Source organism: Arvicanthis niloticus, chromosome 2, assembly GCF_011762505.2.
Source record: "Arvicanthis niloticus isolate mArvNil1 chromosome 2, mArvNil1.pat.X, whole genome shotgun sequence".
Taxonomy (NCBI): Eukaryota; Metazoa; Chordata; class Mammalia; order Rodentia; family Muridae; genus Arvicanthis; species Arvicanthis niloticus.
In genome coordinates this window covers 92,906,181-92,932,196 of record NC_047659.1, presented here as the reverse complement: position 1 = coordinate 92,932,196, position 26,016 = coordinate 92,906,181, and the positions used below count along the sequence as shown (strand labels likewise).

Sequence of the window (26,016 nt, the reverse complement as noted above, 5' to 3'; positions counted from 1 at the left end):
CCTGTAATAATCTGTAAATCTTAAGGAGGCAAAAGAGTGAATAAACGTACTCTGTTTTCCCACAAGTTATCAGGTGATTGGTTGAAAATTCCAGTGGTAGGTGTGTTAGCTCTCTGAGTTGTTTGACAGAGAGTTCTTAGAGCCCCACAAAATCATGGGGGATATTGCCATTGCTGTTGGCTTTTTGCCAGAATGAGATGGTAAGCTCCTCTTGTTGGAAATATTATGCGATGTGGTTGCAGGACTTGGAGGAGGCAAACTAGGAGAGGGCTGGAAGCACTCCCTCCCCGTTGGCTAGCTTCCATGATGCTGGAAGCTGCTGGGAAGAATTATGGCCAAAAGTTGTATTTAGCTGTGAACTCTAAATTCTGTACCTTGGAAGTGCCATGCAGGATGTGCTGACTACAGCACTAGTGGTACAACCTGTTAAGGCTACAACCAAAATTTTCATTGGACTTAAGGCCCACTCCACAGGGGAAACTCTCATCTAATACTGTGCACTAAAACAGAAATCTATGATGCTGTAAGTCAGGCCTGACTGTTTTGTTATATGAACGTGATACACTGGTCCTGGTGCCTTCCAGACATTTGTGTTTACACCCATTCATATTACTGATATCATCAGCTTTATTCAAATATTTTTTCATTCCTGTTTCCCCTTGACTTTTTCTTGCTTGTATTTCGTAGTAGAACACTTGTCTCTGAAAATCACCATCACCCATGTTCCAGAGATAAAGGGGTGGTGGAGAGAGCACAAGGGTTTAGTGTCCTGGTGAGTGTCTTATTGTTGTGAAGAGACATCATGACAATTACCTCATCAGAGTTGAAGGGGAGTACTCAGACACCGATGTTCCTCCAGATCTCAGGAAGCACTGCAGAAGACGTAGTCAGAAGAAATTCGGATTATCTTGGTCCATGATGGCAGGAATTTCAGGGCAGTAGATCAGGAAGCAGAGAACTCTATTTGGAACGGAAATGGGGGATCACTTTCAGAACCCTCCTCGAGTGATCCACTTCCTCAAACTGTGACACCAGCTGCAAAGCACATGGGCCTGTGGCAACTTTACATTTCAGTCACATGTTCCTGACAGCTCTTTAATAGTTTTGTAGTATTATTGTATCAATAATATTAGTAGTTATTAAATTTACTGAAGCATCTTATTGACTAAGGACTAAACTACATGCTCTATCTCTGGCATCAGCAAACATTAAAACAAATAAATGATATGATAGGGTTTTTGTTGTTTTGCTTTACAGGCTATATACAGATTCTTTTGCCTTATTCTCTTTGTTTCTTATACTGTTTAGGAAATATAAGAAAAATTCTGAGCTTGAGGACTAATAGCCATCTACTGGATGAATTTTGTTTGAGCCTATAGTGTGTGTGTGTGTGTGTGTGTGTATGTATGTATGTGTGTGTATTATATATACACAAAATATGTGTATATTTTGACCTCACACATAACTACTTAGTAAAATCCAAACCAATTGGATATCCTTGGACATTTTATGGGAAGAACCAAAGAGACATTAAAGTGAGAATTACCTGCCATATTTCCATGGCTTTTGTTTCTGCAAAAAAAAAAAAAAAATGACATAAAATTAGTGAAATAATTTAAGCCCTCTCTATTTCTACTGTCCCAGCACAGTAGTCAAATCTCTATTACTGTCCAGCCCTGGATTTCATGAAGCATATTTTCAAGGCATTAATTTTAAATGTATTTCCAGCATATAAAAATAGCTTCAGTGTTCCTATTTTAAAATCTCATTAACATTTTTTATACTCTGAGTGTTGAAAAATGTATCATTTGAATTCAGTCACAGCTTCATCAGAATTGCCTTTTCTTCTCTCTACCTAATCGTATCACTGTGCAGCGTTTTCTGCCAGTGATGGCAAAGCCAGAAGGAATGGAGAGCCAGGTGTGTGAGGAAGGAGAGGGCACAGGAACACTCATTCAATGGGTGGGGGTGGGAAATCGTGGAAGTGGGTGGGGCTCGAGGGTGGGGGGTGTGAACAAGGAATCGACCACAGGGAGCATTTCACTCCAGAGGGCAACTTATGTGTAAGATTCTGTTTAAACTTTTGGCCTTTGTGTCATTCTTTGTTTTTGTTTTTGTTTTGTTTTTTTAAAGGTGTGTGTGTGTGTGTGTGTGTGTGTGTGTGTGTTAATTGTATCACATTTATGTGTGTAGATGTAGCCTATGGAGGTCAAAGAATAGCTTTCAGGAGTTGGTTCTCTCAAACTCATCAGGCCTGGCAGCAAGGGCTTACTCACTTTGCCATCTTACCTGCCTGCATTCTTGCTTTTGTTTGAGCAAAATTACTTTTGGCTTCTTCATTATTTTCTCAGGATTGGTGGTAGTCTGTCTGTTTGTCTGTCTGTCTGTCTGTCTGTCTCCTTTGCCTCCTTAGACCTAGCAGTCTTCCCTAGCCTTGACTAAACTTATCTTTCTTCCCTTAGATCTTTTCATTTGACCTCAAATACATAAGATGTGTTAACTTTGCACAGCAGAGAAAAATGCATTCAATAGTTTAAGAAGAAGCAAAAACAAAAATTAAAACCACTCAAGTTCCCGAGTCCTATCATGTTGTAGACTGGCATCCTTGTGGATTCCTGAGACTTGTTCAGTTCTTGGAGTTTGTGTTCATTTTTTGTTTTAAAAAAATGCTGTGAGCTTTTTGTGTTGCTTATTTTTCTTAAGGCCATGCAACTTTCTCACTTTAACATTCTAATGATAAATACTTAAAACACACACATACACATATAAGCCACATAAACAGAAAACTTTAATTTATTAGTGTATGTATCTGTTCCTATGTGTTAATGAGGTGCACATGGGCCATGGTGCCTGTGTAGACGTCAGAGAATGACTTTCAGAAGTCTGTTCTTTTGTTCACCTTGATTCTGCCACTATACATACCTCAGGCTATCTGGCCCTCGGGCTTCTGTGCGATTCTAATGCCTCTGTCTCCCATCTCACATAGGGAATGCTGGGATTACAAACAAGAGCTACTGCCCACAACATTTTTAAAGGCACAGGTTCTGAGATTCAAACTCAGGTTGTCAGGCCTGCATGACAGATGCCTTAAACTGCTGAGCCACCTCTCTGGCTCATAAATAGAAATTGCTGAAATCCTTGTTGTGAGGGCTTCTGAGCCCAAAATGTTTAAGGATGCTGTTGTATTTATAACAAATAAAAGCAAGCCTTTATAGAAGATCTTTATATTTCCAGACACAGTATTAGAAGCAGAACCTCCCCTCAAAGTTTAGAAGGGAAGCATACTCCTTTAAGTATTTGAAGCCATTGCAGAGGCATCATGGGTCATGGAGGGTCGAGGGACCAACTGGTTGTGGTCACGGTGCTGGAGACAGGAGGGATGAGTGAGAGGCTAGAGCCACGCTCACTAAGCCTTCACAAAGAGACAGCCATGGAGCCAAAGACTATAAAGACCAGGTTGAGTTGATCAGGTGACCCGTTGTGGTAAGAGAAGTATTCGGAAGTGGGAAGGAAGCTGCTATGTCTCAGTAGACCTGTGAGCTTTTGGAAATCATATAATCGTGAGATCCTATGATGACATGTTTTACCTAAGTCAGATAAGAATGAGTCTCTGTCTTACATACAATAGTAGACCTCTTGTGTTAGCGTTTGTTGATGGACAGCTAGCAAGTGGCCTCTTCATGAGGAAACCTATCCATCCTATGCCAACACCCCAGAGCTTCTAGTGCTGGTCATGAGGCACATGTGTTAATTAGGTTAAAGCCCTTTCCTTGGTCATCGATAGAAATGCTGGGATTTTTGCAGTTAATGTGTGGAAAATAAACTTGTTGCACTTTGTAACGGGACTTTTGACTACTCGCCTTTTACCACTAACCTACTATAGTCTCCACTTTGTATTATCAATATGTGGAGTTGTATTTTAATTTCTTTTAATGTGTGCATATAAATATTACCTTCTCTTAGGCTCCTAACAGGCTCTGTGATACCATGAAGTGCATAGATGAAAGAAGCAAACTTTTTACATAGTTGTTACTCTTGACTGAGAAACATTTTTTCAAATTAGTGACCTCCTTAAGAAGACACTGAATTTTATTTTTCTATGAAGCCAAATATAACACATTTTTTTAAAAACAATAACATTAAGCTTATTAGCAACAGCATGGTAAATACTCACCATCCATTTAGTTCTAATGTGCGTTAATGATTATGGGTTCTCTTGTTAAAGCTAATGTACGTAAAAAATGTTTTCATATTTTGAAAGGCTAAATTGAAAACAACCAGAACTAAAAGCACACAGAAAAGAAAGGAGGAAAGGCCTGAGATGCACAGATGAAAGACAGAGCTTCACTTTCCATTCAGTCATGAGTGATGGACACAGCACGGCACGAAATCCACATGTTTGCCAGCCATTTAAGTCTGACTGACAGGTCCGTACAACTGGCTCAATAGCTCCCAGGACTTCTGCTTTCTAGACTTTTGGGATGACTTTGATAGGATCTTTACTACTGAGTGTGGACGTTTATCAGCATTATTAATAATATTTATAAGAACCCCAATGTGGAAACAGGTGTCTGTTGGGAAATAGGCAAATAAAATGGTAGTAAACCCAGAAAGTGGAATAGTGTTCATTAATTAAAAAGAATAGATGTAATGACCCAATGAGTTTTAAGCATTGGGTTAAGTAAAATGAACCAGTACAAAATACTAAATATTATGTCATATGAACCGTCTAGATAAGCTAATCCATGGCGACAGTAAGTTAATGGTTGTCTAGAGATGAAGGCAGTTAGGAGATGAAGAAGGATGTCTAATGACTGAGGAAATGACTGGGGATAATGAAAAGTTATGAAACTAACTGTGGCAGAGTTATAATATATATGCATATGTTTGTATAATAAATACACATATATTATTATATACACATATGCATATATATATACATACATTAAAAACTACTGAACTCTTCAAATGGATAAATTGCATGCCTTGTGCGTCTATGCATATATATCACTAAAGCCATCTGACCTATTCATATCAGCAGAGGCAGTGATAACCTGAACAGTGAGCTTGAAAATGAATGTTGTGAGGGAGGGTAAAAAGCCAAGGATGTATTCTATAATGTCTGTCTAAATGAAAGCATTCTTTGAAACTGAGTGGTGATTTGATTGCAATGAGGATCTTCCTCAGAAGACAAGAATCCCCTCTGTCTTCTGCCGTTTTTTATTGCAATGTCGTTCCTGTCGCTCCCTTTCTGGAGAATTTGGACTTGGGCAGAATTCCTTCCATACTCACCTGAAAAGGTCCTAGAGTCCAGCCCTGTGACAGCTGTTGAGTCCAGAGATGGCCACGTTGGCTCCTAAGGCTGTTGTCTTAGGATCAGCAGGCCCAAGGACAACACTTGCAGTGTGTCAGGCCCTCGGGTCTGTCTTCCTTGTTGACCATGTGTGTTTCCTCTTAGCTGCTTGTCTCTCTAGAGAGGAACTCTCCCAGCCTTCACAGCCTGCTTCCTTCCTTCTGAACATTGACAGCTAGGGTAGTGTATGGTATGAAACATTTGTTTTGTTTCATAGACAGACACCTGGTTTCATCTGCTTTCTTTTTCATTCTTGTTAGGCCTTTAAGGTAGTAAAAAGTAATGCCTGGATTTTCTGCTCACTCAGGCACTGTAACTGACAGCAACCATTTCTCTGTTCTGCTGCTTGTTTAAGGGACTGCCCAGGAGTCAGTGAAACTTGAGATGAACTGTTATCTCTCTCTGTCTAGTGAAGTAGACAGTAGATGGACTGGGAAGTCTTTTAAACTGTGTTTCTAAAGTCTCCTGGGAGCTATGCAGAGAAACAGATATACTACATTTAACTCTAAATCAGGTTAATTCCTTTTCTTATTTTCCTATTAAAAATAGACCATTTATGTGATCTTTATTTCTCTTACCTTAGTTCTTAATGGCCTCTTTACTTCCTTTCATTTCATTTCAATAAATTGGTAAGCATGTTTATTTGAAATATGTTCTTAAAAATTGAAGACCTTCATGGCAGAATCTGCAGTCATTCTGGTTTTCTATCTATCTATCTATCTATCTATCTATCTATCTATCTATCTTCCTTCCTTCCTTCCTTCCTTCCTTCCTTTCTTTCTTTCTTTCTTTCTTTCTTTCTGCATTTATTTATTTATTTATTTATTTATTTATTTATTTATTGTTTTTCCTTTCAGTGATAAAATTAATGACAACACCTTTCTTCTCAAAACTCTTGCTCATCCCCCTGTGTGCGGGCTTACGTCTCCTTTACCAGTTGGTACGTCTTCATTCTCACATTGAAGTGTGTCATCCTCCCATCCTCTAACCAAGTGTTCTTACAAGGCTCCCCAGGCCAGTTGCATCTTGTTTGTGGTCAGATCTTGTGGTCCAGGGAGGTGAATGTGTCCAAGAGATTTAGTTGCTACAAAGATTCGATAATGGTGTCTTTGAGTGTGGCAAAATGATTAACATAAAAAACCAGTTATGACTCATTTTCCCTGGGTTTTGAGACAGGTTCTCATTATGTAGCTTTGGCTGGCCTCAAGCTCACTATGTAGACCAGGCTGTCCTGGAACTCACAGAGACACACCTGACTCTGCTTATTGGTGCTGGGACGAAAGGACTGCACCACCAGGTATGGCAGGTATGACTCACTGTCAGTGGTCCAAAGGTTTTGAGTCACATGTGCCCTCAAGCCAGTGCTTCCAGGCTGTAGAGAACTTAGAATAACTAAGGATGGTGATTTGAAGTAAGTTCCTGAGCTCCTCCTTCAAATCCATGATTTAGACTCTAGAAGTAGGACCCAATATCACCATTTTTCTTTTAAAGCACCTAAGTGTTTCCAATGCTTTTGGTTGTGATTTCATTCTTAAAGGAAGTGAAGCTGTAACTACCTTTCCTTTAATTACACATTGCATCCCTTAAAAATTAGGTGGAACCAACTGTAATTTGCAAACACATAGTATAGGTCACCAGGATGGGGCCTCCTCCTGGGATCACTATGTCCAGTTGTCACCCTGGGCACAAATAGGTTTCTTTCCAGTGTTTACAGTGAAGGTTGAAAAGAAGCAGGCACGCCAGTTCTCAGCATCGGTCTAATTCCATCTTCACGAAGGTTTCAAGTCATCTAAGAGGCCTGGAATCTAGAGACACTCCAGGGAATTAGTGAGAAGAAATACATAGTAAGTGGGTTAGCTAATGAGGTTATGATATTACTTGTTTTACACTGTTTAAGGTCCCTCATCATGTCCTTTGGGGGAAAACAGTGTGTGGTAATACTTTAACTAGTTTGGCTTCGATTTTCTACACCCTCCACAGCTTTCTTCACTCTCCCTTTTAGGGAGCACTCTACAAAACCATGCTGGCCCCGTGCTGGCCCACCTTGTCGTCCTCCTCTTGACAGACAAATCTGGACTCAGAAGTATTTCTAGCCAAAGGAGCTAGTTCTTTTGACCGGGACCTTTTTTTTTTTTTTAAATAAATTATTTTATTTATTTACATCCTAAATGTTACCCTCCCCCCTGTTTTGTTCCCCCTCCCAAAGTTTCCCATCTCATCTCCCCTCCCCTTCTTCTTGAAAGGGTGTCCCCCACCAAGGCATACCCTTTCTCTGGGTTATCAAGACTCTACAGAACTAGGCTCATCCTCTCCCACTGGGGCCAGACAAGGTAGTCAGTCCTCTGCTACATGTGTGCCAGGCCCTTGGGCCAGCTCCTGTATGCTCTTTGGTTGGTGGCTTAGTTTTGGGGAGTTTCCAGGGGTCCACGTTAGTTGACACTTTTGTTGACCAAGACCTTTAATGTTTAAAACAAGGTGCAGCCAGGCCGTGGTGGCGCACGCGTTTAATCCCAGCACTTGGGAGGCAGAGGCAGGCGGATTTCTGAGTTAGAGGCCAGCCTGGTCTACAGAGTGAGTTCCAGGACAGCCTGGGCTACACAGAGAAACCCTGTCTCAAAAAACCAAATAAATAAGTAAATAAATAAATAAATAAATAAATAAATAAATAAATAAAACAAGGTGCAGTGAATGTGGAGTCTTTCCAAACAGCAACTTTTTTCAAGGGGTGGAGAAAAAGAATATTAGGCTTAGAAGTCAGGCTGTTGGTGGTTTGTGTTTTGCTCTGGAGAGGAGTTACCAAGGCCTCGCACTGTCTCATTGATCGTGGCTTTTTTGTTGTTACATGATGGCTTATGGGAGTGTGTGTTACTGGGGGTGTGGCTCAGTAGTAGAGCCATGTTTTTGTGTGTTCAAAGCTTGGGTTCAACCCCCTAGTACCGGTGGAGGTGGAAGTGAGAGAGACAAAATTTTAAAAGTTTGGATTCATTATGATGCTACTAATTTTAATAATGAGGACCTGATTTTAGTGCTGCTGATCAACTGTGAACAGCACCATCTTAAAAGTGTTGTTCTAGGAAGAAGTATATTGTGCTCATTAAACATGTGCGTCTTCCCTGATGACTGCCATGCATCTGTGGGTGGCTTGATGTGCCTTAATTGCTTCTAGTATACGGATTCCATTTGCTGCTAGGTGACTGTGTAGGTGATTTGAATGCAATATTATGATCGAGAGGCATTACCAGACATCATCCCCATGAGTAGGTTTCAGCTCTAGTGAATATGATTTAAACCTTTCCTTGCTATTCTCCATCCTTCAATATAAAGTTTTTATGGATATGCTGTAACAGTGTTCCTGCTGTGGACAGGCTCAGAGGTCAGTATGTTTTCCAGCATGTTAGATAAATGCTCTAAGTCGAGGAGAAAGGGCAGAGGGGGAAATAATCTTAACCTCAGACAAGTTTTTTGTTTTGTTTTGGCTTGGTTTGCTTTTTCAAGACAGGATTTCTCTGTGTGACCTTCACTGTCCTTGAATACACACTGTAGACCAGGCTGGCCTCAAACTCAGAGATCTGCCTGCTTCTGCCTCCCAAGAGCTGGGATTAAAGGCATCTGCCACTGCCCAGCAATGAAATTATTTTTAAGAGATTGTGAAACCCAGTGAATCTGGTATGATTTAGATAGATCTTTAATTCCAGAAACAGTCTTACAGCCACTTCTGAAAGAGGCCTGAAACTGTCCTTAGGCTGGCTTCTGGAAGGTAGTTGCATTAGACAATAAAAAATAATGCTTTTGTACCTTGGATACTGCTGCATCTTGGCAACAAGCAGTCTCTGTCTCCCTTGAGGGAGTCAGGATGCCAAGCCAATTTTGAGGAAAGGAGAATAGAATGTTGGTGCAAGTTAAAATCGGCACCAAGAATCCCAAATTTGCATTCTCCTCCCATTCTCCAGAAGGGACGCCAGCAATCATGTATTTTTGTATATTCCCATTTAAAAGTGTCTGCTTTCTTCTTGTGATGGGATGGGAATTTTATGTGACAAAGATATTACTTTGGGCTCCCAGGAGAGGTCATGGTAGGTGGTCTTACTACTAGAAATGGAGTCTGCAGTCGTCAGCATCATCTGGGAACTTGTTAGGATCTCAGGCTCAGGCCTAGCCAAGAACTACTGAATCCAAGTCTGTGTTTTAATGAGACCCCAAGGTGTTTGTATGCATGTTAAATTTTGAGCATGCCTGGCTTAGGAATTGTGGCTATGCATTTTCTGGTTGTAAGCACATTAATTTTCCTGTGTTTCTGTTTGTTTGTTTTCACATACAATGCATTCTCTGAGTTGCATTGCACACCCTCTCGTCATCATTAAAATGGCTGTGTGTTTGCCAGACTTTGCCAGAATCATGACATGCTGGTGTGAAGTGTCCGCAGGTGGAGGTGACTGGCTTTCATGCTGCAGCCATCAACATCAGGATAAATGGTTCCTGATGGTGTTTTCCTTAATCCGGGAGCTGGAGGACAGTGTGGTCTTAGTCTTGCTGTGCTGCTGTCCTGATGAATAATACTTCACTGTTCTTCATTTGCAAGGCAAGCATCTTTACTGTAAATAGTAAATATTGACCTTAGAGAAATTCTGTAGGTGCTAGAAAAACGTGACTGTAATTATGCCTGATATACACAGCTATATGTTTTTAGGTAGGTTTTGTTATGCTTCTCAGGCTGGTCACTCCTGAGCTCAGGTGAGTCTCAAACATAGCAGAGACAACAGGCACACCCTACCCTGATCAATGATGTGTCTAATTATCATAATACATGATGCTTAAAAGAAGTGAATGAGTGTAAAAACAGATGGTAGAGTGTAGAGTCTTCGAGTCTTAGCTGGGACAGGGTCCCTAGGAGGCATCTGAAGTGTCAGTCACTATTTGTAAGGAAGCTGTACATTCATTGTGGTCAGTGTTCACATTGTCCAACTCTGTGGGTAAGGAAGGATAGTGAAGGATACCTCCTAATTGCTTTTCTGGTTATATCTCCTTGCTGGTGCACACACCACAGGGTCAAGCCAGGTCTGCTGCTGTACAGGTCCTCTCTCCTGTGCTTTTAGAAGATGATATTATTTTACATTAGGATGCAGTTCACATGTCAGTCGAAGGCCTGCCTTAGCCCTTGGAGCAGAAGGATGTTCCGAGTTTGCCATTATTGCATACCAGTTTTTGAAACGTCAAATTCATGTGTAAAACAGTTTGTCAGGCTGGTGTGTTGGAGGAAAACAAGAACAAGTGAAATCATTTGTTTGGGAGGAATATTTTGGCATGGGTTCTCTGAAGTTGGGTAAACATAATTTTTCCATGTCCCCATCTGGGCACACAGTAGCAGTCCTTCTGCCCACAGAAGGAGTTTGCACACATTAGTCGAGTTACTAGTCTGAATGTCTAGGCGTAGATAGATGGTTACCATGTGTGTGTATTGTATGTGTGTATACATCATTATGTAGTATCTCTGTGTATAGAGTTGAAGGCACAACCCCCCTTAAGGATGCTGTTTTCGTTAGAGCCTCCCTGTATCTCTTTTGGTGGCACCTTCTACTTACTCGCAGTACAGATTTCATTACCTACCTGACCTGGACACCCCAGACGCCTGTCATTCTAAGGGCAGTTGAGGTGTCCTCTGTGTAAATCTTATGAACCAAGCTGCTCTTTATATAGCAAAAGCAAAGTCCTGCTGACAGCCTGTTGTTGTTGTTTGTCGTTACCTATTACAGTTCCTATCAGGTGGGAATGGTTGTTCTTTCTTCCTTCTGTCATTTGCTTTCCGTCGTTCTCATCCTTCAATCCTGGAGACGTTGGTGTAACTATCTGATGTGTTGGTTTGTTTATTTCAGAGAACAAAGTGTGTTTGTCAGACTTCACCGATTCTCACTGAGAGAAACACATTCTGCATGCACCATGAGCTAACTATTAGTATCATAATTTTGTATCATTATGTCATGAGGTGTGGCAGGGTCACTGGCCATCCTTCTTCCCTCTGCCCATGTGCTCACTTCTGGTGTTTCCCAGAGAGTTCGACAGCTGGAGTACACAGTGGTGGAACCTGTGTGGTGTATGGGCTGGCTCAGGACTGCCCCCTTGTAGATTCCTTCCTATAGGATGTATTTCAAAAGTGCACACTACTAGATCTAACCCTTGGCAATATTCTGGGGAGTTTGTGTCAAATTGTGAACTAGATAGTATTGTACCACTTCAATTGTTTTAAAGTATTTAAACAGCAAAAGTACTTCATTTGTTATCAACTCATTCGCTCTGTTAGTTTCATGGGTCAGGCATGGTGGGGTATACTTTCAATCTCAGCACTTGGGAGCCAGAGGCAGGAGCATGACTGTGAGTTCAAGGATAGCCTGGTCTGCATAGCCTATTCCAGGACAGCCAGGACTACATAGAGAGACACTGTCTCAATAAACCAAACAAGCAAAAACAAAGCATGGGTGTAATTTACTCTGGTACTTGTAGAAGACATCTGGGCAGCCCTTCTAAAGCCTCTCTTGGATTGAGGTGGGTCATCGACGCCAGGCAGTACCAATCAGGGATGCCTCTGAGTCCATTCAGTGGTTGGAAGGGCTAGGCAAAAAATGGGAAGAAGATATAAGTATATGTGTTTTATAACTGGGTCTCTGCTTGGCTGCTCTAGGAACAAAGAAGGGAGCGAAACTCTAGAAAGCCAGGGAATCTTGCTTCAGGGATCTATCTGAAGAGGAACAGATAGTTGAATGCAAACAGGAAAGAACAAGTTCAGATACGCAAAAGCCTGTCAGCAGTTGGCATGCTCTCTCTCTTTCTCTCTCCCTCTCCCTCTCTCTCTCTCTCTCTCTCTCTCTCTCTCTCTCTCTGTGTGTGTGTGTGTGTGTGTGTGTGTGTGTGTGTGTGTGTGTGAAACTCAAGGTCATTCTCCAGACTCTTGCTAAATAGGAAGAGAATCTCCTGAGGATGCTTGTCACACATAAGAGTCCCCTAGGCTTGTTTCTTAGATTCTAATTCATTACGTGAACTCTTGACTAGCTGCATGTTTCCAAGTGCTCCAGGTGAGTCTTACTCTGGGGCATTTGGGGAGGGGAGTATTCTACAGTAAATGGTATAATTATGCTCTACAGAGTATAATTCTTTGCTAGGTGCCTCCTAATATGAAGTGTCAAGAATAATGCAAGTAAACTACTGTACCATGGTAGTATGTCTTATGGGTACAATAAGTCCACTGGTGCTTTCCAAAGAAGCCATTTTAATGGACTCCTTAGTGAATCTCCCTAGGAATGTTTGTCAGTACAGTTGAAATTTGTTGAATAGACAGAGTCTGAGATGGGTAAGTTCTACAAACTCGCTGTCTCTTTATCTTCCCATGAGCCTCTCAGAATACTGATGTTCATATGTTAGAAATTCACAGAGCGAAAATGGGGGACAAAATAAAACAGAAAGCACAGGCCTTGAGCTTACTTTATAGGAATATATACCATCTAAACTGGGTGGTAGTGTTGCTGCACACCTTTAATCCCAGCACTCAGGAGGCAGAGGCAGGCAGATCTCTGAGTCTGAGGTCAGCTTGGTCTACAGAACAAGTTCCAAGCTACACAGGGAAACCTTCTTTCAAAACAAAACAAAAACTCCCACAAAAAAAAATGTGTAAGGTCTAAAATAATTTGTTCTGTGATCTTAGATATCTGTACACCATGGACAGTTATTTGTGCATAGCAGGGGCTTGTTAACACTTGAGAGTTCCCAGTACACTTTTAAGCGGGAATTGTCACCCATAGCTAGGACTAACTAATGAAGCCCACAGATCCAGGGATAGTGTGGGGGCAGAGAGAGCTTGGCAGCAGCACGAGGTGCCTGGACAGCCGGTGTCTACAATCAGGAAGCTGAGAGCAATGGATGCTTACTCTCCGCGCACGCTCTCCTTTTTATTTAGTGTGGTCCATGGAATGTTACTGCCCACGTTTAGGGTGGGTCTCCCCCCCACAATTAACCCAATACAGATAATTCCTCACAGATATGCCCAGAGCGGTTTCCACAGTGCTTCTAAATTGCATCTACTTGACAATCAAGATTAAGCGTGACAGGAGGGCTCATTATAAAGAGATAAATGTTGCCAGACCCCAGAATCAGAGAGCAGCTGGCCCCAGACAGGAGCGAGCGAACATGCTCTACTCCATTTGTTCTACATCTGCCTTTTTCCTGGAGGTCTAGACAGACAGGACTCCTCTGTTACTGCTTATTATAGTGACTACCCTGCAGTGCCTCCGTAGCTCATAAAGTCATTCCCTTGGTAGATCTCAGTTTCAATTCCAGACTCTCAACAGAGGAATCCAACTGGCTGGGCTGAGTAAGTGTGCAGGCTGGCACGAGGCTACCTAGAAGATTCCCTGTGCATCTGGAGACAGTGAGATGTAATGCAGAGGTGAGTTGTTGAAAAAGAATTCATTTACCCCCAAATGCAACTACTATATGAACAGTGTCAATGTTGCTGTAGTTTCTCAGTACCTAGATTGGGATCTCTCCATAAAGATAATATATTAACATAGTTACAGTGTTTTATAAAAAAAATACTGCATTTCTTTTGTATGATCCTATAAACCAGAGATTCAGTCATCTTAACTCATGTCACCAAGTAATCCCTGGTCATGTTCAAGTTCTAGATCCGCTTCGGCAGAAGGGGAGCCTTCCAGTCCCCCTTCCTTCTTTGTTGATATCCATCCTTCTACATCTAATGAGATCAAAAAAAGTTTGCTTCTTCTTTTGCCCAAAGGAGGGAGAGTTTAGAAAATGTGTATGTAGCTGGAAATGAGTTATAATCACATGCTTCTTACCTAATTTATATGTTTCAGTGCCAGTTCTTGAAAAAAAAATAATAAAAAGAAACCAAGATGGAGAACAGAGCAAAAACATAATTACTATAGCACAAAGTAAATCGGAAATTCAGCATGAGCAGAGATAATATTAGGGTGTGGATTAACTGAGACATTCTGAAAAACGTTTCTCCTGGATAAGCCTTAAAATAGAAGTCAAGAGGCCAGGGAGCTCTCCCAGTTGCTAAAGTGCTTGCTTTGCAAGTATGAGACTTGGAGTCTGACCTGCGAAACCCATGTTAAAAGGAAAAGGAAGAAGACTGCACATGGTGGCAAATGCTCGTAATTAATGTGTGTGCTGGGGTGCTAGAGATGGGTCGACTCTGAGGCCAGGCTAGCATATGTGGTGAGCCCCAGACCAATAAGAAACACTGTGTCCCCAAAATGAAGGTCAACGGGACCTGAGGAACGACTATTGGGGGTGGTTCTCTGACCTCTACACACATTTGAAGACACACACATGAACATGCCGATGAACTTACACTTGTATTTGCCTCAGCTTTATCCTTAAATTATTAAATTACTTTTACATGAGCACTCTGTGTTTTTCCCTTCCTCTCTGGACTGTGGAAGAAGAGGCATGTGGTGCTAAAGAAAAACCAAAACAAACAAACAAAAAAACAAACAAAAACAAAAAAAACCCTGTCTGTTTGAGAGAAGCAAATCCCAACTTCCTGTAAAGTGAAGGTTGCATTTAGCACTGGTCTAAATGATTGTAGGCTGGAGAGGACCCAGGGTTGGTTCCCAGCGCTCACATGGCAGCTCACAGCTGTCTGTAACTCCAGTTCCAGGGGATCCAGGACATCTTCTAGCCTCTCTCTCTGTATATGTGGACATATACAGTACACATGAACTCTGGTAGGCACATCCATATACGTACAATAAAACAAATCCTTTTTTCAAAGTTCGTGACAGGTGAATGAAATAGCACCATCCTTGTGAACGTGTTACTTAGATGTCTCTTCTGGAACTTAGCACTGTCGGACTCTTTGGTCACTGGTTTCCTTTTTCTTTTTTTTTTCCCCATCACAAAATTTTGTTCACATTAATGGCCTGCAATTTATCTTCCTCCAACATCTCCTGCACTTAGGAGACAAGAGCTAAATCAGGAAAGATTTCATTAGAGATAATATCGTGAGCACTCCACCTGCCACTAATGATAAGAACCTACAGATTATTGATATTTTTTGCTTTTGAAGAATTTATAATCTTAGTTTAAAAAACTGGCCACAGAAATTCATGTATTAATATACTTGTATCCATACATCTGTGTGTATGTTTGAAATAAATCACATTGTGAACACATGCCAAGTGCCACACAAGCCTGATTTTATAGTGCTCATTTCATGAATGATTAAATGCACCAGCCAAGTGCAGTGTTTTAATTAGATTTATTATTTTCTTCTCCTGAGGAAAAACACTTAAGGATTTCCTAAATATCTCACCGAGAGATAAAAATCATGTTTACAAATTAAATATAACAGTTATTAATAGTTGCTCTAAGTTGCTCTCCAATGCCAGGCATTGAGCTCTTTGATTTGTGTTGTATTTCCATTTTCAAGTGTTTCCATAGCTACATCACTCTCTGTGTATGTCCCTAAGTTGGCTGTATGAGGTACTCTCAAGTTGTCCATTTTAGCATGGATATTGGGATTTTATTTAAGTTGCATATTTAGATACACAAAAGAAATTGGAAGTTGCTGCCTCAGAATGCTTAATTTTATTTCTAAATATCATTTAGCCTTCATTCATAGTCTGTGACAATATAACAGACTGTGATAACTTTGTGCTGGCTACAAGTTTTATGTAGACGTAGACATAGATATAGACGTAGACATAGAGACATAGACATAAATGACACAGACACATAGACATATATAGACACATAGACACATAGACATAGGCATATAGATGGAATCTTGTGGTGTATTTCAGGCTGGCCTCAAACTCATGATCCTCTAGTCTCAGACTCCCAAGTGCCAGGATTATAGGTACATGCTACCCTGCTCATTCAAATGCTTATGAATACAGTCTTCTCAACTACTCTGGGATAAGTTCTATAACGTTAAATTTTTAGATGAAGAAATTGAAGAAAAGTAACTTACAGCAGGCTCCTCAGGCAGTAAGAGGTAAAACCACAGTGCAGCTTGACTCTGTAACACCCACTAACACTGTACAGGCTGCCATGATAACAAACACTGTACAGCAAACACAGTACGAGCTGCCTTGCTGACAAACACTATACAGGCTGCCTTGCTAACACTGTACGGGCTGCCTTGCTAACACTGTACGGGCTGCCTTGCTAACACTGTACGGGCTGCCTTGCTAACACTGGTTTCATGACCTACATTGGTTGCATTCATCCTGAATTCTTATCTTACACTGTCACACTGTTGGGCTTCCTTTGTGTCCTGTTCACTCTCCGCGACTTTAACACCTGTGAGGCTGGGACGAGCCTTGAGTCTCCCTTGTGTTTCTTGTCTCACTTTGCCCTTTGTGTTAGTTAGCAAGAATATGAATGCTTTTTAAAATAGTAGACAGATGATTCTCATAGTAGTGATTTAGTAAGTCTAATACTCCCTTATTAGATTAATATCTAATAAAATATAGAATTGGTGCTTTCTAATGATAGAGGAAGTTCTACTCTCTATGTATCACTACAAAAGTATTCTGTCAATAGGCCAGTATTCCATCTTTAAAAGTTTGTTGAAGAAGGCTGAAGGGATGACTCAGTTGTAAGGAGAACTGGCTGCTTTGTCGGAGGACTCGTGTGTTCAAATCCCCAGTGCCCCATGGTGGCTCACAACTGTCTGGAACTTCAGTTCCAGGGGATCTGACACCCTCACACAGACACACATGCAGACAAAACACCAGTGCATATAAATAAAAACAAATCATTAGAAAAATATTGTTAAAAATTTTGTGGAAAAACACATATAACACAAAATGCCAGTGTAAGTACTTTAAATCAGACAACCCAGGGGCAAGCGCATTTATAATTGTAGCTATCGCCACTACTCTAAATCCAGGACATTCTCATTGTCTCAATGGACGCTCATTAGCAAAGCTGGAGAGATGGCTTGGTGACTAAAAGCATTGCCACACAAGCCTGGTGATGTGAGTTCTATTCCTGTGACCCACGTATAGGTGGAAGGAGAGAGCTAGCTCCACAGTTCCCTGACCTTCACAGGCATGTGTCCATGCGCTGTGTGTGTGTGTGTGTGTGTGTGTGTGTGTGTGTGGTGATGATGATGATAGCAATGGAGATAAATAAATAAAATGAGTTTTCAGAGAAAGCTCATCTGGCCTGGGGAGATGGCCCAGTAGTACAGCGCCTGCCCTATAGGCAAGAAGCCCTGACTCTGAATCCCCAGCACCCATGTAAAAGCCACATGTGGCAGCACAAACTGTACCCCAGTCCTCCTAAGGAATTACAGGAGAAGCAGAAGGGAGATCTCTGGGGTTCGGTAACCAGCTAGTCTACCTGAATTTGTGTGCTCCAGGTTCAATGAGGCTCCCTTTGTCAAGAAATAAAGGAAATGAGGATGGAGAGCACTTGAAAAAGGCACCCAGTAATGTCGGCCTCTGTCCTCCACACTCAGTCCACACAGCCATGTGAACTTACACACGCACTACATCTCACGTGCGCGCGCGCGCGCACACACACACACACACACACACACACACACACACACAAATATACACTCACATGTACCAAAAAGATGCACTAAACCGTCATTCCTCATTTTTTTTGCACCATGCCCCTGGGGACCACTACTCTGCCTTCTAATTTGTGTGTTCCGTTTGAGGTGTTTCGTATAAACGGAGGCATGTAACATACAGCTGTTGGAGCCTGGCGTCTTTCACGTAGCATTATTTTTCACAATGCATCTACCTTGTACACCATATCAGTGTTTATTCCTTTCTTATTATTTACTATTTCTCTGTATGAACATGTTACATTTTGATTCTCTATTCACTTGTTGATCTTTGGCCACTTCTTGTATGTTGGCTTTTGTTACTGGAGCTGCTATGAGAATTCATGTACAAATAAGTATTTTGAACTGTTTTTCATTTTTTTTTTTTGCATTTATTTTTAGGAGTGGAATTGCAGTACCATGCAGTAAGTCTACATTCAGTTTGAAGGAACTCCAATTTTTTTTTTTATCATGTTACTTATGTCGTACGACACATCCGTGCATTATGCTCCTATTCCTGCTCTGCCTGGCGCTAACTGGTCAGTTTGACCTTCTGAGGCATGACCCCTTTTGATCCCTTTTCCTAACCCTCAGGTCAGGCATCAGATTCTCAGTATCTCACCTTTTCTCTTTTTCCTCTCTTCCATTTTTTAGTTTCATCATGCTGTTTAATCTAGCACGCTGCCTAGAAAGGCTTGTAGTAGTGAGAGTACAAATGCTTCTCCAGCATGTCTCCTAGACACCATTTCACCCACTGCTCTGTTTGGCCGCTAGGCTCTTGTCTCTCTCTTCAGCAATGGTGAGCGGATTCCTTTTCCTTGGAGAAGAGACCGTGGTTTGTCGCCCTTGCTGGTAACTAAAACCTTAGAGAACTGAGTGGCAAACTGAATAGAGAACTGTTACCATTGGCATCTTTCAGTCAAAAGAGCTGGGATGCAGTTCTTGCCAAGTTAGCACCTCCAGTCACCATACACAGATTAGCACGTCCAGTCACCAGTACACACTTCCCCCGTGTCAAGCTTGATGATGTCAGGTATTTTGCCTGTCTCACGGGTCTCCAGATGTGGGGTTCCTTCTGTGCTCACAAAGATCTTTCTCACCTTGCACGACTTGTACTTGGCCTCCTCAGGTGTAACACGATGCACAGCAAAGCGACCCTTAGTGTCATAGATCAGATGGAAGTTCTCTGTCAGTGTTGATGGCATCCATAAACCCAGCAGGATAGGTTATGTCAGTCCCGACTTTGCCATCAATCTTAATGAAGCACTGCATGCAGACAGGCATTCCCTCAGCTTGTGAGGACCAGTGGATGGACGAGGAGCAAACACACCAGTCAACTTATCCAGCATCCACTGTTCTGGAGCCACTAAATGCTTCAGATGTTTCTTAGGACCACAAGTCATGGCTGCACTAGGAATGAAAGACCCTCACCTAAATAGTTAACCTTTCTGAGTCCCGGTTTCATTACTGAAAAGTCATGGCTATGTCGAGCTGTATTAATGATGAAGCAAGGTGACACATTTAAAACTCTCAGTGCAGTGGACCTCAGCCTCCCCCCACCCCGCCACTGCCCCCTGCCATTGTGTGCTCTGCCATTGGCTGCACACCTACCTGATTAGCCATTATTTATCATTTTCTAACCTCTCATCTGCCTCATGTTTAGGTATCTTAAATCCACCATGCTGCTACCAGAAGAACTTGTAAAATGCAAATTTGATCCTACAGTTTCCCTCCTTTATATTTCTGCTTTAAGTCTCCATGACTACGGGATGTGGACCGAATTCCTTAACTTGGTTTGAGGCTTCTTTCTTAGCATCTGCTGACCTTTAAAGCCCCTTAACAAGACACGTACCTCTGTACACACAGAGAAACACACACAGACACACACACACAAACACACACACACACATGCATGCACACCATTACTTAGATTTATATATAAGTAATATATAATTATTACATAATTATACTTTCAAGTCACTCGCTAAATTTCCTGATTTTCTTGAAATTTCTCCTCTACCATGACCTTTGAGAGGTCTCTTGATTTTCATGAACTCTTAGCTGTATGTTTAAAGGAACATTTAGTATATTTTACTGAGTTATTTTTCTCCCCAGTTTTGTTGAGGGGGGCTTTTTAAAGTTATCTGGTCTACCCTATTGACAGGAATAAAAAGATACTCTTATATTTCTTTTCTGGTCTCCTGTCTGTTTCATATCTTTTCTCCTGTCTTTTCTCATTGCCTCTTAGACAAGTTTCCTGAAGGTCAAGGAAACTTAGGTCAAGTTCTTCATTATATTTCTAGGCTGTGGAACATAATGTTTTATGTAATATCCACTTAATGAATATTCAACAAGTTATATGTTTATTTGGATTATTTGTTCACCTTAAAAAATTCACAACAAACTAATTGCTGTAGTTATTAAATAAGAATCTATGCAGATGCCAGCTGCTGAACAATCCTGGTTCATAAGGGAACATGTCCCGGATGGCTATGTTTGTGTTTCCATGGTTACAGCCCCTGTGCTTACATCAACTTTGTATCCTGTCCGTGAATGTGGTTTCTATGTGCTGCTTCCCCAGATTGTAGATTGTAGCATAATCTTTCAGCAGAATTATGAATATAATTTCCTATGAGAATGGTGGCTTCTGGCTTTTATGTTGGAGGCACAGTCTCACGTACCTCAGGCTGGCCTCAAATTCTCTAGGTAACCTAGGATGACCTTGAATTCTGGTGCTTTTGCCTCTACCTTCCTAGTGCCAGGATTACAGGCATGAGCACCTATGTCCAATTCATAAAAAAAAAAAAAAAAAAAAAAAAAAAAAAAAAAAAAAAAACTTTTATTCCTTCCCCTTCCCCAAACTGAGGATTGGACCCAGAACCTCTCACACACTAGGCAGCTAAGCTATAGCCCCAGTATATCTAGCAAGTGAGTGCAAGAAGAGTGTCTGTTTTTGTAACTCAAGGGAGTATTTTTACGGTTACTGCCATTTCTTCACTATGGACATAGGGACTTAAATGTCTTATGTTTCCATATAAAATTCTTCTTTAAAAACCACTTTGAAATATGGCACATACCAAAATTTACCCATTTGTAGTAAGCACATAGTTCAGAGGAGGAAAGGTTAAAGAATTATTAACATAGAAAAATGAAAACTTTCTGAAACGTGATGGCTGGTTCCAGTGCTCCCAGAGCTTCTCTCACGAGATTGTGGAGAAAAGGTCCAGAGCTATATTACACTGCACGATCGGGAAGAGTCGGGAGGAGCACGGAACCAGATAGGAGGAGACAGGTTTAAATCTGTTCGTATCAGAAGACTTTATGACAGTTGGTGTTAGCTGAAAATGAAGTGGGCTGTCTTAAGAGTTCCTGAACCTCTCAGTCAGCAATAGTGTCCAAATAAGCAGGAAGCCTGCTAGAGTTCTGGTAGTGACGTCTCAGGCGTCCACAGGGTAGTTATTGTTTTCATTCCAGATCTCCTTAGAGTTTATTCATAGGAGCAAACACACTCATTTGTTTGGTTTTGGCCTCAGAGTTGCTTGGGTTCTATTCGTAGTTTGAGGGGACAGTCCGTCATAGCAGAGAGAGCATGGCAGTGGGGTCCAGAGACAGCTGATCACATTGTGTTTATAGAAGCAGAAAGATGAGTGTGGTACTTCCCCTGGGTTGTATTAAATTATGTTTGAGTTCTCCTTTACCCTGAGAAACTGAAATCTAGACAAAGCAGAGAGAGAGAGAGAAAGAGAGAGAGAGAGAGAGGGGGGGGGAGAGAGAGAGAGAAATTATATGGCTATTTGTATATGTTACTTTGTTGAAACTTGGTAGTCACATGGTAAGGTTTTAGAGCAGCAAGGAATGTCATGGATCGCTTAGCCTGTGTTATACAGTATATGGGTGGTGACATTCAGATACAAGAGGTTACTCATGTCACCCCAAATTAAGCACCCTATTAGAGGCAGAGCTAGGAACCCATATAGTTTTAAAACAAATAGATTACTCATTTTAACAACTAAGGAAAAATAAAAGCAACTTATTGGATAAAATAATAATGGGCTCAAGACCAGGTCAAGTCTAGACCCCTTATGTATTATTAGTGAAGGCTGGGAGGCTCAGGACGCTTAGGACCCAGTAGGCTTGGGAGTTCCTAAAATTCTCATTGAATAATTAATAATATCATCCAAACACCTGCCAAGTGCTCATAATGGGAGTTATGCTTGTTCCAAGGAGATGCCGTCCTTCCTCGTGCTGCTTCCGGTGCATTCCAAGTGTAGGTTCATCTCAGTGTCTTGTATGAGTAACACGAACAACAAATGTATTAAAACAGCAAAACATTCACAACTTCAACCACCGGCAGCGTTAAAAACAATGAAATATTCAAGAACTATGAAGAAAAGCAGCCAGATAAAGGATTCTGGGTTCAGCTGAAGCTTGGCTAGGAACAGCTCAGGCGGTTAAAGCCTGGTCAGGACTGCTGAGGATAACGTGGATGGACAGAAACCCCGCCCTTCAGGTTAAGCACATCCAAACACTGTAGTGATTAGTAGGTATATGACTGACTTGAGCATATCAAATCTACTCTTGATCGTTCTTTGATTGTATGTGTGCATGCGGTGCCAGGGATTGAACCCAATGCCTAGTGCAGATCCTACCATGGAGCTGCTCTCCTAGCCTGTGTTTTTCATATTTTAAGATCTCATGAGACTGATTCTTTCATAAATAAAATGGACACACTTGGGATGGGAGCATCTGGACTTCCTTCTGCCTCCTAAGCCTGAAACTCCATCTTCCCAGGAGCTTCCTGAGAAAGGCAGGCTATTCTGTGTGCTTGCCAGTTCTGTCTTCACCATTTTGATATTACATGAAATATCCTGTGTTGTATGTAAAAGTCCACTGAGGCCCAGTAGTAAAAAGAGAGCATTTTATTCTGTCGTTTGTAACACGGAGAACATTTTTGAGAATCCTGTTATGAGGTATGAATATTTTCAGTAAGTCTTTTACAGAATATCTTCAGCCACAAAATCCTGTGAAATTTAGTTCCGTAATTGCATCATGCTCCTTCGGTGCCGTCGTCGGAGTCGGAATTCACTTGGGAAAACACTAACTTAATTGCCAAACTTTATCTCTTCTTCCCACAGTACACCTGCAAAGTGCTTATCTTCCGGGGAATTATGCTTGTTCCGAGGGGGAGCTATCCCTGTGAATTACCCAATTAGCCACTGCTCCATAGCGTATCCTTCATTTCCAAGCCTATGAATCCCTCCCGCCAAGTACTGACACTTGTTTTGTAAGCTTGCAAATTGAAATGAATGTGTTCCTTGCTTCACATCTCGTCTCTGAATAATATGACCTTCAGCTATGCTTTGGGGAAATGATTTATATATGTCTAAGTTTAAAAAAAAAAAAACCTGTGTTATACGTGGAAACTGATTTAAGCGTTTTAAAGAACTCTATCTTACAGTGTTTCTTGGCATATGAAACAATGTAGTCGTCAACAGACATAAAAGAACAATGGGAAGATAATTCTGCAGAGCAGTACGTAATGCTGTCAGTTGTGGATAAGAGCACCAGCATTACGACACTTTGTCCTCCCAGAGAGGAATGATTGTCACACATCTGACCTAGTGTAGTTCAGTGTGTGGGAAAAGTCACTCTATAAAGTCTCTTCCTTCCGTTTGATGCTGCAGGCTTATTCTTGATTACTGAGGAGAGTATAGAGGAAGGGGCTCTGAGCCTTGTTCTTCCTGTCTGTGTTTGTGTGTGTCCTGTCTGTGTGAGGTGGTGAAGGAAGGGGGTCTTTCTCTGCTTTATAGAGGTAATGTGATATGTTGGCTAGACTTTGTACTGCCCAGGAAAACAACTTTTATAAAAAGACTTCTGTATTTAGGCTCATGGTTTTAGAGGGTTCGGCTCATTATGGGGGATCAATCTGGTCTGGTGGAGAAAAGCTCTTATCATTGTAGGCAGGAAGCAGACAGAGACCGGCCAGACTCTTGGGCTCTCGACTTTCTCCCTTCATTTTGTCTGCCTTCTAGTACATTGGAATGCTGCTAGCAGTCAGGGATGGTGTTCCCTGCTTGGTCTCTCTAAAAATACTGTAGCTGACTAGAAGTATGCCTTATCAACCTGCCAGGTGCTTCTCAGTCCAGTCAAGCTTACCTATCACACAGGAATGGGAAAAACATCTGCGTGGAACTGAACAGCTTTAAGAATAGCTGTTTGAGAATAGATTGTTAGAGTTTCCCCACAGTACCAAGAAAATTCAGAAAGCTCATGAGAAAAACTGAGTTCCAAAGAGTTTCAAAGCCTCTCACCATTTATTGAATCACAAAGGGCCTTAGGAGATCGGCATTGACATTTTGGGTTCACTGTCCTTCAGCGTCTCAGAGCTGTCTCTGTAGCAGGTAGACCTGCCTAAAACACAGCTGACCTGTTCCCTTTCCCTGTTTCCGTTATTAGAAACCTTCATTGGTGATATGGCAGTTCACGTCCACCACAAAATGGTCAGAAGTAATGGATTTTTAAATGGCCTTATAAGCCATTTATTTATGGCCCTAACAATTAGACATAATGTCAGTTTAGTGTTTCATTTAGCTAGAGGATATCAATCAGCCTGAGCAATGATTTTTTTTTAATACAGGTCAATAATTCTTTTTATTAATGCTCTGAGTTTCTAAGCACATAGACTATCATGAGATCTCAGTAAATATGAGATGCATGGTAAGTAAAAGAATGAATCTTGGACTAAAGTGCATAAAGGAAGGTGAGTAGGTTTTACTACCTATGGATTTATTTTATTTATTTATTTATTTATTTATTTATTACCATGGAGTTCTGGTTTTCTGGGATAGATAATCCAAGAATCACAGTTTGTAGGGGGAGAGTTTGGTGTAAGTATGGGTGGCCAACAGTGAGCTCTGTAATAGCATATAAACTTCCCAAGTTCATAGTTGAGAGGTTTAAGCGGTCAGGAAAGACACAAAATTAAAGGAGAGAAAATCCAGAGCATGCTGTTTAAAACTAATCAGTAGGAAATTATGTAAACTTAATTAACCAGAGCATCAAGGGAAGAGCTGTGGAGTGTAATGAAATATTGAGAAAGAAGGCAACACGGCCACAGTAAAGCAGGCTAGCTGAAGAGTTCTCAAGGGGCAGGGGTGGGGAGGGTCCTCCCTGCAGGAGTCTGCTTGACAGGCAATCGTACCTTGGGCTGTTTAGTTCTGCACCAGGAAGCTCAGAGGATGGGGATGCAAGGACTGTACAGCACTTGAAGAGAGAAGGAAGAGAAGATGTTGCCTGCACTGTTTGATAGCCAGTGCTCCTGTAATGAAATGGAGACAGAAATACAGGCAGGTGTAAATCTCTGACCTTCCACCAGGAAATAAGCCAAAGTGATTAGCTGAGATTTAGAAAAACTGTGTACATTTCAAATGTAGGCAGTCCAGCTGTAGAAAGACTTGACAGGTCTCTGCCTGAAACTTATATCCCATTGTTTGGAACACCTGTTTTTGGTTTGTTTGTTTGTTTGTTTGTTTAAGGTTCTGTGTAGATGTGAATGGAACAAATCGCGCGTGAAGCGCCCCATCAGGAGTTCATAATCTATGTAAAGAGAGCCAAAAATACAAACAATGGCCACATCAGGCAGCTATTTAAATGACTCTTTTATGTCAATTACCAAAGGTCAATCTCCTGTCCCAGCGTTTCTCTTGCTGGTTTCCTGGTTCTAAATAGTGATCTACATACTGGACCTCTCCCATCACCTCTGAGCAGAGAAAGAAACAAACACTTTCTGTCTATGGTTATTTCAAAGAAAGAGTTAAAAGCCAACACACACACACACACACACACACACACACACACACACACACGGAGTGCTTCCTCAAAGCAAATGTAGAATTTACATGTTTGATACATATATGGGAAGTGTTTATTATATGTATATACACATACACAACTCTATATACATATAATTGCAAAGAGAGCAAATTCCTTAAAGTATTGTCAGTTTTGGAACTCAAAGGATATATATGTGAATTCTTTGTTTAAAACTTTGGGTTTGGAAAGCCAGAATTCTCTAAATAAGTGCAAC

The 26,016-nt window shown here is 41.3% G+C and overlaps 1 protein-coding gene and 1 pseudogene across 6 annotated transcripts in view; one reads left to right on the top strand and one right to left on the bottom strand.

Moving 5' to 3' along the window:
- Window positions 1–26,016, top strand: part of Frmd5 (FERM domain containing 5) — a 282,263-nt gene that overhangs the window by 71,708 nt on the left and 184,539 nt on the right. The window lies entirely within an intron of this gene.
- On the bottom strand, window positions 18,662–19,333 carry LOC117703737 (small ribosomal subunit protein eS4, X isoform-like; annotated as a pseudogene).